At 39.4% G+C, this 18,014-nt stretch overlaps 1 protein-coding gene across 4 annotated transcripts in view; it reads left to right on the top strand.

Annotated features, from left to right (window-relative positions):
- The first annotated feature begins 2,592 nt into the window (after positions 1-2,592).
- The window catches only part of Taok1 (TAO kinase 1), a 131,865-nt gene continuing 116,443 nt past the window's right edge, over positions 2,593-18,014 (top strand). The window contains exons 1-3 of one of the 4 annotated variants that reach the window (XM_058580060.1): positions 2,593-3,229; positions 8,142-8,200; positions 8,480-8,581. The gene's annotated coding sequence lies outside the window, so the exon portion shown is untranslated. The remainder of the gene's footprint in view (positions 3,230-8,141; positions 8,201-8,479; positions 8,582-18,014) is intronic. The other 3 variants (XM_058580061.1, XM_058580062.1, XM_046446869.2) reach the window with 3 other exon arrangements.

The raw sequence follows: 18,014 nt of genomic DNA on the forward strand, positions 1-18,014 counted from the left end.
TAATTTTTTTTTCCTTTGTGCTGGGCTAGGTGGCACATGCCTGTAATCCCAGATGCTAGGGAGGCTGAGGCAGGAAAATCGAAAGTTTGAGGCCCACCCAGGTAATTCAGCAAGACTGTCTCAAAATAATAAAGAACTGGAAATGTAGCTCACTGATCAACAGTCTTTGGGTTAAATCTGCAGTATCACACACCAAATAAAAAATAAAATTTGGGCTGTGTGGAGGGGGAAATGGTAGTGTTTCAAATAGTTGAAGTTAGGTGATGGACACAAGGCAGCTTCTTATTCCTCCTCCTCCTCCTCCTCCTCCTCCTTCTCCTCTTTCTTCTTCTTTTTTTTCTTTTGCAGTGCTGGGGATTTAACCCAGTACTTCATTTATTCTAGGTAAGCACTCCATCACTGAGCTATATCCCCAGCCCAAGAAGTTTATTATTCTATTCTAATCCTTTTATATTTGTTTGGAATTTTCCATAAAAATATATTATGGGAAACTGAATCTCTTTCTAGTCCTCAATGTGTGAAATAATTAGATGGAAGAAGAAAACATTCTTTTTTGGAGGGGGAGTGTTAGGGATTGAACCCAGGGCTTCACCACATGCGAAGTATGTGCTCTATCCCTGGGCTATAATCCTAGCTCTTAGAAGAGAACATTCTTGCTGTAATAATTTCTTGCTGGAACAGATGAGGATTGGAGGGGCATCTTTTAAGGATAATGTGGAGGAAGAGGGCCCCTGTCAGGAAAAGAAGGTAGAAGGAAAACTGGTTTTGAGTGGTGTTGAAAAGCCAAGGAGGAGCACAGTTTCAAGATGGAAGGAGTGTCAACTATGTCAAATATTGCAGATGACAGGAAGGGCAGGATTAAATGACTTCACTAGATATAGCAACCAAGGTCACTCTTGACTTCAGCAAGATCAGTTTCAGTGGAGGTGGGAAGATCCACGTTTCCCAAGCAGCCTGGCTGTGAAGAGATGAAGATGGTAATCTTCCCACACCTCCCACCCCAAAAGGAGAAAGGGCAAGTTTTTATATGCTGAGGGGGACATGCCATTTGACAGTGGTTGACAATATAGGCAAAAAGTGGAATGACTCACAGAGTACCCTATTACAGGAGAAAGTATTGAGAAAAAAACATATGCACTGTTTTTCTGATGTTTACTGAAATTTCCAATCACTGCTCCAAAGAAATTTTTTCCACAGTAAACGAAACCGATATATATATTTGTCTCAGTTAAGAGGGTTGAAAAGCCACGATTTTTCGTGACTGCACTTCAGACACACTAAAAGTGTTCTATATATATATATATATATATATATATATATTATTTTTTTAGTTGTAGATGGATACAGTACCTTTATTTTTTTTTTATGTGGTGCCTCACATGAGCTAGGCAAGTGCTCTACCACTGAGCTACAACCCCAACCCTTCAGTTGTTCTTGAGTTAAAAACCACTGAAAGAGGGCTGGGGTTGGGGATCAGTGGTAGCACACTCGCCTGGCATGTGTGAGGCATTGGTTTTGATTCTTAGCACCATATAAAAATAAATAAAATAAAGGTATTGTGTCTATCTACCATTAAAAAAATATTAAAAAACCCCAAACAAACCACTTTTTGTCCCTAAAAAAAGAAGAAAAATTATTCACCACACACACACACACACAAAAGTTTTTTTTTTTGTACCGGGGACTGATCCCAGGGGCGCTTTACTACTGAGTCACACCCCTGTCCTTTTTTATTTTATTTTATTTTATTTTTTTATGTACTTGGGACTGAACCCTGGGGAGCTTAACCACTGAGTCACATCCCCAGCCGTTTTTATTTTTATTTTGAGACAGGGTCTCGCTGAGTTATTGAGAAGTTGGCCTCAAACTTGTGATCCTACTGCCTAAGCCTATCAAACTGCTGGAATCACAGGCATGCGCTACTGTGCATGGCCCTTCCCAAAGGAGTTCTACCTCTCCCTGCATATCCTTTGGTTTGCTGCACTTGTTCCAAAAAACTACTCATCACTCAAACTACCAAACCTGCAAATTCTTTTTAAGTAGCTTTCCTACCATCACCAATATATAGGGTGGCTTAAATTATATTTCCAAGTCTTACTGCCTTTCCAAAAATTACTATAAACTATTAGAATCTGAAAACTCAGTTATATATTGATTACGATGCTCAGGTTACCTCTGAATTCCAAGGAGGAGTCGAGGTAAGATATCTAAGGAATGGGATATTTTACACTTTAGGACAAACTTTCACACCAGCACTATTGGTTGGTGGGAGGAGCTGATGATTTGGAGGTGAGAAGAAGGGGAGTGCAGACAAGTTAGTCTTCTTAGACTTCCGGGGGTGAATACACCTGTCACCCGCTTGGCACAGAAGCTCAGAAAGCTGAGTGGGGTTGCGCTGGACAGAGGATAGGCCACCGGAGGAACTTGGCTCAATTAAAAGGTTTATATGCGCCCTCACGGGCGCGCGCACGTACGAAGTCGTGTCTTGCGCAGGGTCGGGCCTGTCAGGCGGGAAATCTCGCGAGATCGGAGACTGGGATGACTGTCGGGAGGAGGGGAGTGGTGTTGGGGAAGGGGGGGAACCTGGGCAGCGGCCGGGCTCTGTGGCTTCAGGGCTCGGAAGGAGAGAGGGAGGGTGGCAAAGAGAGTGAGTCGGTACCACTGCCTGCTTGAGGAAAGAGGAGGGGTCCCGCTCGCCCTGCGCCCTTCGCGGGCCAAGAGTGCTAAGCACCCGCGAGCCTCTCAGGCCTCCCGGCCCCTGGGGACCCCGCCCCGCCGCCCGCCGGCCGGCCCGCGGCCTCGCTTCTCTTTGTGAGCGCCCCCTTCCCAGGGGTGGTGGTGGTGGAGGCAGAGGGCCACGCGTGGGCCCGCCCGCCGAGGGGCCGCGGCGGGGGACCGAGAGGGCCTCGGCTGTGTGAGGACGGGAGGCGGCCGAGGCCCGGGCCGGTTCCCCCGAGGCGGCGGCGGCGACTCCGGGCACTTCCCCGCGCCATCTTAGCTGAGCCCCAGCGCTGAGGGCGCCTCCTCGACTCTGGTCGTCCCCTCGCCGCCCCCCTCCCCGCCCCTTGTCGCAGAGCTTGGGCTGGGCAGCTCGCTGGGGCTCCGCGGGGTGGGGGGCGGCGGTCGGTCGCCAGGCCCCCTCCTCCCTCCTCGCCCTCCAGCTAGCAGCTACCTGAGCGCTGCGGAGGGCTGCGTTTGCCTACTCCGCTCCAGACCTGACGGCTAAAGGGTAAGGGCACCTCTGCTAGGGAAAGGAGACCTGGCGGGGGGCGGGGAAATTCGGCCCACTCAGGCCTCTACGGAAGAAGGGATGTGGGAGTGGGGTGGGGGAGGGAGACAAGGAGGGTCTGTGATTCTGTGGGTGGGGTGAAGAAGCTGGTTAGCTGGGCGCCCTCCTGTTATGAGGGGCAGGAGCAATTACATTCCTTTTTCCTGAGGGTCACCGGAAGGGGTGGTGGAAGGTTTCGAGGAAGGTGTGGCCCTCGTAGGGAGACAGGATTGATGTGCACCCCGATTTAAAGGCGCGAAGTCCCTTTCCCTCAGGTCTCTCTGCTCCTCCCGTTCCTCCTCCTCCTTTGTAGTGTCTATGTATTCTTGGGAAGGGAGACTGCTCTGGGTAGCCTGCTGGGTGGATTCAACCCTCAAGAAATCTATACTTCTCTTTAGGGGTAATGGAAGCGTTTCTCTCCCCCTACCCTTCCCCCTTCCTCATCGTCTAGTGTACTGCAATGCTGCAGAAGTCCGAGGCAATTTCTTCATACACAGACCCATGTATACACTGAAGGGAGGGGGGAGCAGGAGAGAGAAGTAATGGCGCTTCCCTTGGAAAGGTTACTCTTCTTCCTTTGATTTTTAAATCGATAACAGTACCGTTAATACTCTTCTCCTGAGATCTGTCCATGGAAAGTATAGCTGCTCCTGTTGTTATTGTTAGGGGGTATGGCCTTTCAAGAGGACCCCTCAAGTTAGAACAGTTGATGTGTCTCTGGATGGGCTTTTTTTCTTTTTTTTGGAGCAGGTTGAGTTTTCTTTAGAATTCAAATAAAATAATTTTGTATTCTCTTATTTTTCTTCCTATAGCTTTTGCAAGTTTTGAAGAGTTATTAAAAATTATACAGGGGTTGGGGCTGTGGCTCAGCGGTAGCGCGCTTGCTTGGCATGCGTGAGGCGCTGGGTTGGATTCCCAGCAACATATACAAATAAATAAAATAAAGGTCCATCAACAACTAAAAAATATTTTTAAAAAACCAATTATTACATACAGACAGGCTTTCTGATAGACGTTTGTCCCTGGGCTGTGGATTTTAAAGGTTAATACTGTTTTGTGTAATATTGAAATTGGAATTTTTCTGAAAATCATTAGGTTAGAAATCTTTCTGTAGCAAATGCTCTGTTTCTTAAAGAAATGAAGATAATTGATATTAATATGCCCATTTATGATTAACTTTTGCTTTGTATCATTTTTTTTTTAAAAGGTCATCTCAGTTGGTTTGGTACTTGTTGGTTTTGTCTGGGTAAACATAAATAAAAACAATTTTAACATTGCCACGTGCTTTTTGTGACCAAAAAGTAGCCTTCAAGTCTTGAAGGAATCTTGATGTACTGTCAATATTTTTTCCTTTAAGTGTTTAGGTTTACTGGGGAAGTGATTTAAAAATGTTCCATATGTGAATATTAGTAGAATTAAATAATTTTCCCAAAGTGATGAAGATGACTAAAATGTAATATCACAGATATGATCTGTCTTGATATTTTACAAACAAGTTATAGTTGGTGTTTAAGTTTTACTTAGTGAATTATTTATTTAAAAAATACTTTTGTGTTTATGTTATCATTAAATGTACCCAGAACTTTCTTGGTGTGTTGCTATTTTGAAATCTGTTTGAATACAGGGATATAAAGATGTTAGCAATAGTGCTGGGCACTAATAGTTTCTATTATCTTATTTCATGATTTTGATATAATTTTATCATTTTTTTCCCCTCACAAAATAGAATGCTCTTTGCCTTCTTTCTTCCCTTTTGATGTTCATTTCAATTGATTTAATTTAAGCAGCACTATTCATTTGAATCTGTATTTCATGATACAAAATTGTGATGTGTGGAGTTTTCTCCTATATGGCAAATTTCTATTTCTGTAGATTATGGTTTGTTGATAATGAATTCATGTATACTAGCATGTGTATATCCAACCATACTGCTTACTAGAGACATCCTTTATCTTAGAAAGATTGCAGGAAGAGAGGCTTTATCAATAAAAGCTATAAAATTTAAGAATATACACAGGGTGTGTATTTGCTATATTTCAGCATACAGGGACTAAGTGGTACTCTTGGGGGTAACAAAAAGAAACACTGTTTTCCATAGCTGATAGGAACTCTGCCTAAAAGTGGTAAAAGTGTCTTCAGGATCAATTAGCTAAATTTGTTATTAAGGAAAAACTGCCTGAGGGTTTTTTCAGAAGATGACCTCTGATGTCACTGTCACAAAGAGAATACTGAGAGCTGTTAGTCTGGGTTGATTCCAGATTAGTATGGCACTTCTTATGTTTCTAAATAGTTCATGTACAAAATGGCAGTGTACATCACTTCCTGTTCTTTCACAACTGGCTCTTTCTGTGGATTCCCTTTTAATGACTTAATTTTTGGCATTCTGATCTCTGATTCGTTAATTTGGTTATAATCTCATGTCTTATACATGGAGGAATATCTTAGAATCCACTGGTTTAGAGACTTTTACAATAACAAAACATTGCTTCTAAACTGAAGAATATTATCAAAAATAAATTGAAACTCTGAAAGGTTTTTTTGTCTGTGTGTGGCTCACACACACACCCACCCAACTGCAGGGATTGAACCCAAAGCCTTGTGCATGCTAAATAAGCGCTGTACCATTGAGCTATATCCTCAACCCTCTGAGAGGGTTTTTTTTGGTACTGGTGATTGAACCCAGGGGCACATTACCACTGAGCTACATCCCCAGTTCTTTTTATTTTTTGTTTTGAGACAGGGTCTTGCTAAATTGCTGAAACTGGCCTCAAATTTGTGATCCTCCTTTGTCAGCTGGGATTACAGTGCATGCTACCTCACCCTGCTCTTGAGAGGTTTTAAAGAGATACAGTAGTGTGTAAGACCAAAATGTACAAGGGGTTGCTGAATAGAAAATAATTATTGTTTTTTCTATAATATAAACTTCTGGAGAACTGTGTATATGGCAATTAATTGAATATATGTTATTAAAAAATAAGATTTGTTTATCAAGACATGCATGGGGGCAGCCGTTGTAACTCAGTGGTAGAGCACTTGCCTAGCATGTGTGAGGCACTGAGTTTGATCCTCAGTACCACATAAAAATAAACGAATAAAATAAAGGCATTGTGTCCATCTACAACTAAATAAAAATATGCATTGTATTTGGTCCCATTCTTTGATGCCATTCCATCAATAAGAATGAAATTGATTAGTTATTAGGATACCATAATGACAGGATACTCCCAAAGAAGTGTAATTGATTTTAATAATTTGATGATTCTTAGTGGACATGAATACTTAGTAAATCCAGAAGTTACCTTTGCCAACTGTTGGCATTTCATGTAGAATTGAGATTAATTGGTTCTTCATAGTACCTGGAAATAAGTTGTTTTGCATTTGGCTGATTTGTTTATTAAAATCAGTTAATTTCTCATTTGTATCTATCTCCTTTTGATTATAAGTAGTTTTTATTATAACAGCTAATTGCATTCATACAGATTTAACTTTCAAGAAATTAAGAGCCTTTTTTGGTAAGAGTTAAGGATTCAGTTTAGGATCATATGTGAATGAATCTCTTCTTTAAAATTTTGACTATTGACTACTATTTCTATAGTCAAGTCTTGTATACAATTGGACTATTTCATTAAACAGTGTGCCAAAATATGATCATCTGCTTTTTAGGTTTCTGAACTTCTTCATGGCTGGACTCTTTTTTTTTTTTTTTTTTAATATTCTTTAAGGTTTCCTGTTATAAAATGAAAGTGAGAAGATATAACCAGTATTTTGTTCCTTTATATTCCATTGTTGGGTTAAAGTAGTTGAATTTTTAGTGATTAAAATTTGACTTTTTCAGGGGTAGGAGGGTACCAGGGGTTGAATCAGGGGCACTTGGCCATTGAGCCACATCCCCAGCCCTATTTTGTATTTTATTTAGAGACAGGGTCTCACTGAGTTGCTTAGCACCTCGCTGTTGCTGAGGCTGGCTTTGAACTTGTGATCCTCCTGTCTCAGCCTCCTAAGTCACTGGGATTACAGGCCTGCATCACCACACCTAGCTAAAATTTGATTTTTAATTTCATTAAAAATGTTTTATATCTTCTAAAATATCACATGAATTAAAACCTTCGGAAGGGCTAGAAACGGCTATTTTCAATTGAGGTGTTTTTGTCATCATTTGATAACAGTTATTTCTATTTCTATATTCCTTCAATTTGTGCTAGAAGCAGATTTTTTGTTCTGAAATATAGTCTAAGGCTGTGTCTTCTTACATGGTGACACATGTGGTTCATAAAAGATAGGGGTTTAAAAGTTTCTCAAAGTACCTTGCAGGGCACAGTGGCATATGTCTATAATTCCAGCTATTCTGGAGGCTGAGGCAGGAGAGCAAGTGTGAGGCTAGCCTAGGCAATGTCTCAAAATAAGATAAAATGGGCTTGAGATGTAGCTTTGTGATAGAGTGCCCCTAGGTTTAACCCCCAGTAAGGGGTGTGGGTGGGATGGGAATGGGGTGGGAGTGACAGGTTGTGGGAGAAGAATTTGGCCTATAAAGTAAATAAAGGTACAGGTTACTGAGTACTTTGCATAATACCACAGCCTAGTAAAAATGCTCTTGAGCTAAGTTGGAGAATCACTTGATGCCAAGAGTTTGACATGCCAGCCTGGGCAACGCATCAAGACCCCATCTCAAAAAAAAAAAAAAAAAGCCAATGTCAGTTGTGTCCTAGAGTTTTTTAAAAATATTTTTTTAGTTGTAGATGGTCACAACTTATTTTGTTTATCTTTATGTGGTGCTGGTGATCAAACCCAGTGCCTCACACATGCTAGGCAAGCACTCTACCACTGAGCCACAACCCGGCCTCTGTCCTAAGTTGCTATTTATTTATTTTTGCAGTGCTGGGGATTGAACTCCAGGGCCTTATGCATGTTAAACAAGCACTCTACTACTGATCTGTAAGTTATTATTTAAATATAACTGTAACTGCCCCTTACATTATTTAAATATAACTATATTTAATTGCCCTCTAGCTTATCTTTCAGCTGAGAAAGGGGCCCATTTTTCCTTTTGATAAATTATTTGATCAAATAATTTTATGAGGTTTAGATGAAGGTGAATTACTACAATGTTTAGAAAGACATTCAAAATTTAGTTTCTGAGAAAGAATTATGAGATAATAGAGTGGAACAGAGCTTTCTGATTTTCTTTTCTTTTCTTTTTTTTTTTTTTTTTAGAGAGAGAGAATTTTTTTTTTAATATTTATTTTCCAGTTTTCGGCAGACACAACATCTTTGTATGTGGTGCTGAGGATCGAACCCGGGCCGCACGTATGCCAGGTGAGCGTGCTACCGCTTGAGCCACATCCCCAGCCCGAGCTTTCTGATTTTCATACACCAATAATAATAAAACTAGCACTTAACATTACTATCTATTAGCTGTGTAACTTCTGTAACTTTTTTGGGGGGGGGTTTGTAATCAAGGGATTGAACTCCGGGTCACTCAATCACTGAGCCATATCCCCAGCCTTATTTTGTATTTTATTTTTTTTTAAAGAGAGAGAATTTTTAATATTTATTTATTTATTTTTTTAGTTTTTCGGTGGACACAACATCTTTGTTTGTATGTGGTGCTGAGAATCGAACCCGGGCTGCACGCATGCCAGGCGAGTGCATTACCGCTTGAGCCACATCCCCAGCCCTATTTTGTATTTTATTTAGAGACAGGGTCTCACTGAGTTGCTTAGGCCTTGCTTTTGCTGAGGCTGGCTTTGAACTCGCAGTCCTCCTGCCTCAGCCTCCTGATCAGCTGGGATTACAGGCATTCATTCGCCCACCAAGCCTGGCCCCCCCAGTTCTTTTTATTTTTACTTTTTATTTTATAGTCTTGCAAAGTTACCCAGGCTGTCTTCCAAATGCTATTCTGCCTCAACTTCCCAAGTAGCTAGAATAACAGGCATGTGCCACTATGCCTGGCCCTAATGTGAATTTTAATCTTTGAGAAGGTTTCTTTTTTCCTTGCCTGGAATGAAATTTCTGTTCTCCTTTGGCATTTCATTTGTTTATTTAAGAAAAATTTGATATCCCATTTCTGCCTCCTGAAGCTCTTTTCACCATCCTTGATTTTGAAGGCCATTGGAGTACTCATTTTTTTCTAAGCTTTTTTACTTAGATGGTATTTGTAGGTGTATCTTCACCTTGCAAATGCTTTATATTTCAAAATTCAACAAACTGTAAGTGAAAATTATGTGCCATTAAGACACTGTCCATGCTCTGTATGAGTTTTGTCTTCTCATTTTTTTTTTTTTTGTGTCCTGAATAGTTTTCTCAAGCTAAATATTCATAAGAAAGCAAAGACTTGCTTCTTTGGTTGTGACCCCTTAATGGCTTGTGAATTCCATTTAGAGAACTACGATAATGAAAAAATAATTGGCAGTGTCAGAGTTTGGTGCCCAAGATAGGGTAAGCATTATTATGGGGCACTTTTGCTTGCCATATTTTTTTGTATTCTGGCATCCAGTTAACTTTATTTTGAAATTTCTTTTTCACCTCATCCCTTCTACTTTTTTTTTTTTTTTTTCCTTTTCTGCCATTGCTGGGTATTGAACCCAGGTTCCAGTGTATGCTAGACAAATGCTCCAGACCTGTTTTAACTTATAATCTTGTGTTTCCCAAATTATGCTTATATTTATTTTTTACCTTTTTATGCCAGTAACTTTACTCTTAATCTATACTGATTGCAATCACCAGTTTATTCGGTAGTCATGTTGAGCATATTTATCTTTCCTAGATCTCAGAGTTAGAGGGTATAGAGCACTTGGTCTAAAAGATTTGAGGCAGGGTACTAGCAGTTTTGGGAATGATGGTTAAATTTTGATTTTTTTCTTTTTTTAAACTGGGGATTGAACTCGGGAGTGATTAACAACTGAGCCATGTCCTCAACCCTTTTTATATTTGATTTAGAAACAGAGTCTCACTGAATTGCTTAGGGCCTTGCTGAGTTGTTGAGGCTGGCTTTGAACTCATGATCCTCCTGTCTCAGCCCCCTGAGTAGCTGGGATTTGCAGGCAGGCACCACTGGCCTGGCAAATTTTGATACTGGGAAATGTGTGTCATATGCTCTGTATGAATGCAGTTTCTCATGAATTGCAGAATTTATTAAAAGAAAAAGAGGGTTGGGGTTGTAGTTCAGGGGTAGTGTGTGAGGCACTGGGTTCAATTCTTAGCACCACATATAAATAAATAAAATAAGGGTCCATTGACAACTAAAAGAATATATATTAATTTTTTTTTTTTTAAATTGAGACAGGGTCTTACTATGTTGTGCAGGCTGGCCTTGACTCCCTGGGCTCCAGAGAACATCCTGGCTTGGCACACTGGCTCATGCCTGTAATCTCAGCTACTTGGGAAACAGGCAGAAGAATTGCAAGTTTGAGGCCAAGCTGGGCAATTTAATGAGATCCTTTCTTAAACAGTAAAAAGAGCAGGGGAATAGCTCAGTACTAAAGTGCCCTTGGGTTCAAACACCTGTAGTATTTGGGGGGCGGGGACGAGATCTCCATAGGCTCATACCACTGTGCCCAGCAAGATAAATTTTTTTTGGGGGGGTGGGCGGTTACTGAAGATTGAACCCAGGGATGCCCTACTACTGAGCTGTATCTCCAGTCATTTTTATTTTTTGTTTTGAGACAGGGTCTTGGTAAATTGTTTAGGGCCTCACCAAGTTGCTAAGGCTGGCCTTAAACCTGTAATCCTCCTGCCTCAGCCTTCCAAGTTGCTGGAATCACAGGCATATGCCATCACATCCTGCATGAGAACTTTTTAAAAAACTTGGGACATATTAATTTTTTTTTTAAATTTGGTGACATAGATTTAATTTTAAAATAGGAATTGTAATATGTAGTAATGTGTAGTTTAATAAAATTTATTATATGACTTTATATTTTTTAGTTGTAGTTGACACAATACCTTTATTTTATTTATTTATTTATTTATATGTGGTGCGGTGCTGAGGATCGAACCCAGGCCTTGCACGTGCTAGGCGAGCACTGTACCGCTAAGTCACAACCCCAGCCCCTATATGATTTCTTAATAGTCTAAATAACTATATTAAAAGATTTCAGTGTGCTTCAATGTATTGTATCTAACCAGAGTCCTTATGTTTTGGTTGATTTTATTTTTTAATTTTTTTGCGGTACTATGGATTGAATCCAGGAGTGCTCTACACTGAACTACATCCTCAGCCCGTCCCCCCCCCCCTTTTTTTTGTTTTAGAAGCTACTGTTTATTTTCCATAATTATATTTCCATTTTGCTTGGTGCTTGTTCCTATCTGCTCAGTGACCTGAGCAGTGGAAACTGCAGACCAGTCTTCAGTTGCTGAAGACGGGCTTTCCAGTCTTCAGTAGGAAACTGCAGGATAGGCACAGTTTGAGGCCAACCTGGGCAACCTAATGAGATCCTGCATGCTTTCAGACCAGTTTGGAACCTCAGGTTGAGTAGCAGTGAACGTAAGAACCAGTCCATTTACTCTTAAATTCTTTCTTGGTCACAGCTTCTGGACTCGCCCCCTGGCCCCCCACTTTTTTCCCCTCATTTTGAAACAGGGTCTCATTAAGTTGCCATTTAGGCTGGCCTCAAATTTGGGATCATTCTGTCTCAATTTCCCAAGTGGCTGAGATTACAGGCATGTGCCACCACACCCAGTATGGTTGATGTTTCTAATCCACCTATGCTAGCAATTATGAATCTCTGTTTGTATATTGGATTGATTTTTACCAATTTATTCTCAGGGACACTGAAAAAGAGGTTTCAGTAAAAGTTGATGACTAGAATTACTAAAGTTCAAGGTTTTTTTTCTTTTAGACTCAGGAGTTTAGTGTCACTGAAAATTTGAAAAGTTTTGTCTCTGCCAAAAGCAACCATATCGACCTTTGAAAACTAAAATTACTTTTTAGCATGTAATTGTTCTTTAAAAAATTTTTTTTGTAGTTGTAGATGAACATCATGCCTATATTTTGTTTATTTTGTTTATGTGGTGCTAAACAAAATAAACAATATAGGTGCCTCACAGGTGCTGGGTTAGCACTCTGCTACTGAGCTGTAGTCCCAGTCCCATGTAATTGTTCTTGATAAAGAAACTTTGTTCCTCATTGTTGCATAGGAATTCTATATAGTACATGGTATAGTATTTAATCTCATGTTGTGTAAATGGATGATGATGATTGTGAAATTTATAGCAATCATCACACAACAGGAATATGGTATTTTAGTTGATTTTGTTTCCTAGAATTTGAGCTTTTTAAATTTTTTTTTTTGGTTGTTATTAATGGACCTTTATTTTTTCTATGCGGTGCTGAGGATCAAACCCAGTGCCTCACACATGCTAGGCAAGTGCTCTACTGCTGAGCCACAACCCCAGCCCAATTGAAGGGTTTTGAGTGCCAGGAGGGACAATATAATGTGTTACTTTCAGATTCTTTAGTTTGATATGTAGTTGTTAATAATAATGGTTTTTCATTCTCTACCAAAAATGAAAAATAAAAAAATTTGAAAATGAATTAAAATATTTTTAAAATTTCAGTTTAGGTAGTTACATGTATTTTTGTGTTTTATCTTTGAATGTTCAGTTCTATAATGTAATGCCAGGAAGTTTAATCAAAAGTAAAAGGAAGGAGCTGGTGCTGTATGTAGAAGTCAAAGTAAAAGGAAGCCAGGCATGGTGGTGCATACCTGTAATCTCAGTGACTCAAGAGGCTGAGGCAGGAAGATCCAAAGTGTGAGGCCAGTCTCAGCAACTTAGAGAGACCCTGTCTCAAAATAAAAAGGGCTGGGGATGGTAAAGTACCCCTGGATTCAATTCCTAGTTCCTCCCTCACCGGAAAAAAAAAATATATGTGTGTGTGTATATATAATAACTCTAAACAATTAGATTTAATAAGGTATCTGGTTAACATTTAAGAGCCTTGTAAATACAGATTTTCATTTAGTCTTTCAGGTGATGGCATGGACTATATTAGGATAGGAATGGTGAAATCAATACAGTAAGCAAACATTTGAAATGTGTTCTATGACTTTTGTTGAGGTGGTAAATCCATTCATTAACAATAAGGTAGGGGCTGGGGTGTGGCTCAGTGGGAGAGTGCTCGCCTAGCACACGTGAGGCACTGGATTCAAACCTCAGCACCACATAAAAATGAAATAAAGATATTATGTCCACCTACAACTAAAAAAAAAATATTTAAAAAAACCAATAAGATAGTTCTGTTATTGAAAAATGAAATGTTTGTTAAGTAAGCAAAATAATTGATATAAAATCTAATTTCCTTGACAGTTAATAGGTGAAAGTGTACTATCAGTCCTTTTTTTTTGGTAGTTGTAGATGACAAATGACATTATTTTATTTGTTTATTTTTATGTGGTGCTAAGGATTGAACCCAGTGCCTCACATACGCTGGCAAGTGCTCTGCCACTGATCTAAAGCCATAGCCCTCATTCTATTTTTTAACATAAATTCTGTTAGAAAAAAAAAAGTTAAATAAAACGGTGTCCCAGAATTTAGTGTTTATTATTTAGCTTCATTTATTCAGATTGCATATTGTGATATGAGCAATTCAAGCATTTTTTTCTCCCCAGTACTGGGGATTGAAGCTAGGGTCTCACATGTTAGGCAGATGTTCTGCCACTGAGCTAATATACCCTTGCATGTTTTGTTTTTGGTTTTTGTTTGTTTTTGTTTTTGTACCTATGGGGATCAAACCTAGGACCTTGTCCATGAGAGGCAATTACTTTATCACCGAACTACAACCCCAACCTTTATATGTGTGTGTGTGTGTGTGTGTGTGTGAGAGAGAGAGAGAGAGAGAGAGAGAGTGTTTGAGAAGGGTCTTGCTAAATTGCTAAGGCTGGCCTCAAGCTTAAAGTCAGCCTGCCTCAGCAGGCCCAAAATTTTGGGGATTACAAGTGTATGCACTGTGTCTGTTCCTTGGCCTTTTTTCTTTTAGGCAGTGCTGGGGATTGAACCCAGGGCCTTGAACATGCTAGGTAAGCTGTCTACCAGTGAGCTACTTTTTCAGCTGTTGGTTGATATTTGAATCATTTCTGGTTTCTGGGTTTTGTCTATTATGACTAAAGCTGCTATGAACATTTTTGTGTAGCTGTTTTTAATGGACATGCTTCCCCCTCCCTCCCTCCCTTCATTTCACCAGGGATTCAACCCAGGGGTGCTTAACCACAGAGCCACATCCCCAGCCCTATTTTGTATTTTATTTAGAGTCAGGGACTCACTGAGTTGCTTAGCGCCTTGCTTTTGCTGAGGCTGGCTTGGAACTTGTGATCCTGTCTCAGCCTCCTGAGCCACTGGGATTATAGGTGTGTACCACCATAAACCTGGCTATATTTTTGTTTTTGTTAATATCCTGAAGTCTTCCAAGTTAGAAATTTTAGGATTGTTTTTTTTTCTTTCCTATGTAAATTCATAAGTAGGTTATGAAATCATGATATTTCTTCTTTTGAAATGTTTCAGTTTTCTCTTTTTTAGGGATCTGTAACTTTCTTGTAAGAAATTACTTTTTATTTTTGTGAAGTTTATTTTAGGAGTCAGGGATGTAGATGGTGTAATTCTGTGTGTAGATGGTGTAATTCTGAGTGAGGCTTATGGTCAGGTGGGGATGTTGACTGGTGATAGGGTGATGCTGATATTGAGGTTATAAGATGTGGATAAGGGCTGTTGCTGTTGGATTCACTCAGTGCCTATAAGTAGCATTTTAGTACTGGTAACCCCTCCCTCCAACCCCCATTGCTGGGGATTGAACCCAGGGGCACTCTAAAAGCTCTTCAGTTTTTTATTTTGAGACAGTCTCACTGAATTGCTAAGGCAGGCCTCAGACTTGCCATCCTCCTCTTTCAGTCTACCTGAGTTGCTGGGATTATAGGCATGTGTCACTGCACTGGGCATCTGTTGATAATTTTGTTTTTCTTGCTACTTTTAGTTTGTTTTTGATTTGTTGTATATTTATGGGCATGTAGAAAGGTCTGGGAATGTAGCTTAGTGATAAAGTGCCCTTGGTATGTGTGGTGAAAAGTTTATTGTCACGGATGTTCTTATTGCTGTGTGAATTTGAGCAAATCACTAATCTCTCTGAGCATAAGTTTGATTATCTGTACAATGGGAATAAATAATAATAATATTTTTCACGTTGGGTTGTTAAGAGGATTGGAAGCAATTTTTTTATATATACACCTTAGAATAATACCTGATATATTATGTTAGGTGTCAGCGCTAGTATTATTATCTTAATTGAATATTACTTAAAAGACTTTTGTCCTCTGCCAGTTCAGATCCTTTCATATATTACCAGAAGACTTATCTCCTAATACAGCACTCTTTTATTTCCCCCTTGGGGTGCTAGGAATTGAACTCAGGACCTCATGCATGCTGGACAAGATGTATTCCTGTCCCTAGCACTCTTTTTTCACTTGTGCAAAACTACAGAGGTTCTTACTATATCATCTGCAGTTATTTGTGTCTTATTTTGCAATTGTGGTATGTTATACAAATAGTAAAATACATCAATGAAGTTTTACAAATATTTCTGCTACTCAGATTAAAGCTATAGAAGGTTTCTTTATTCTTGCATTAAATAGGGTAACAAATACTAAACTGAAATTACAGGCAAAATTTACAGTTTCTAGTATTCCTATAGGCTCCCTCCCTCCACCCCCTCAATAATCATCTCTCTTGTTCCTGTTCTCTTCCATAGATTATTTTTGTAGGTAATTGTTTTGTTTAACTTTTAAGGTTATCTGTGATTAACCCTTTGATATATATTGTGACCTTATTTCACATTATTGCCCAGCCCAACCCTTTTTGTATATTCCTTCTGTGCCTATTTCTATCATGTCCCTTTTTAAAAAATATTTTTTAGTTGTTGATGGGTCTTTATTTTATTTATTTATATGTTGTGTTGAGAGTTGAACCCAGTGCTTCACACATGCTAGGCAAGTGCTCTAGCACTGAGCTACAACTCCAGCCCCACAATGTCCCTTTAATGCCCTTTTGATCTCATCTGTCTTGCCTTCCCTGTCCATTTAAGTCTTCTGCCAGTCCCTAGCCCTCCAGCTTACATTGTCCTTGTTCTTCTCTAAGTTCTTTTTGGCTCATTATCAATGTCCTAGTTTAGTACTTAATGAGGTGTTTTTCTTGTTTTGTAATTACTTAATTGTCTCAGGGTTTGTGCTGAGAGAGTGTGTGTGTGTGTATTTGTGGTGCTGAGGATTGAATTGAGGTGTGCTCTACCACTGAGGGACATTATAGCCCTTTTTATTATTTTTTCAATTTTGAAACAGGATCTTGCTAAGTTGCTCAGGCTGGCCTGGATCATGGGATCCTCCTGCTTTAGCCTCCTGAGTAGCTGAGATTATAGTGTTTGCCACCACGCTGTGCTAATTGTTTTAGCTTTTACCTGGACTATCATTATTTTGTATTCCTCCTTTTAAATGACTAGAATAGGATGTGTAGTACTAATTGTTGAATAGAATCTAATTGAAGAAAAATTTGTGTGTGTGATATTGGGGATTGAACAGAGATGTTCTACCACCTAGCTATATCCCCAGCCTTTTATTTTATTTTTGAGACAGGGTCTTGCTACTAGCAGGTCTGAGGTTCTTGCTGAGTTGCTGAGGCTGGACTCAGACTTGCAATCCTCCTGCCTTAGACTCCTGAACTGTTGGAATATTAGGCATGTCTCCGGTGCCTGGCCAGTCTTATTGAATTTTTAAAGTTTAAAAACTTAAATTTAAGTGTTGGATAGCAATTAATAATCATAGTGTATTTGATAGTGAACTTGAATAACTATTTATATAAGAAGGAAAAAGCGTAGTACAGCTCCACGAGCCAATATAAATCTGAGGCTGACTGTATTAGACTGCAACAGTATTAGAAATTTAGAACTGAAAAGGGTCGTAGAGATAAAATATGTGCTCTCCTTATGACCCCCACAGTTGAGTCTAGAGGAATTGCTTGAACGGGTTACAATAGGTATATGAATTTCTTGATGTTGTATGTAACTTGTTATGTATGTGCACATGCAATCCATCATTTTACGGATGATACAGCTGAGGCTGAGATAATTAAGACATGGGGGATGGCTTACTCATATAGTCTTTTATTCATAATCACAATCCGGAATCAGAAAAATATTAATTAGGTCCAGAGATTTCTGCTTTATAAATGAGAGCTAATAATTCATGGAAGTGTTTTAATTGAGTTAGGACATGTTTCTATTCCGAATTCTTTAAAATGTGAGGTGAAATTCACATAACATAAAATTAACCATTTTAAAATGAACAATTCATTGGTATTTAATTTATAGTGTTGTCCAGCTACCACATTTATTCATCCAAAGCACTTCCTTACTCTGAAGGTAAACCCTATGCCTATTTTTTTTAAGTATTTATTTTTTAGTTGTAGTTGGACACAATACTTTTATTTCACTTACTTATTTTTATGTGGTGCTGAGGATCAAACCCAGGGTCCCGCATGTGTGAGTCGAGTGCTCTACCGCTGAGCGCCAACCCCAGCCCGGTTGCAACCCTATGCTTATTTGGCAGGTGTTCATTTATCTCCTTTCTTCCTTGCCCCTGATAATTATGAATCTTCATTTTTTTGTCTTTGGATTTGCTTCTGGATATTTCATATAAATGAAATAATATAATATGCAACTGTATTTGACTTCTTTAATGTTTTGGACCTTCATTCACATTATAGCATATAC

Source organism: Marmota monax, unplaced genomic scaffold (assembly GCF_021218885.2).
Source record: "Marmota monax isolate L192 unplaced genomic scaffold, Marmota_monax_Labrador192_F-V1.1 WCK01_AAM20220418_F8-fsc00138, whole genome shotgun sequence".
Lineage (NCBI taxonomy): Eukaryota > Metazoa > Chordata > Mammalia > Rodentia > Sciuridae > Marmota > Marmota monax.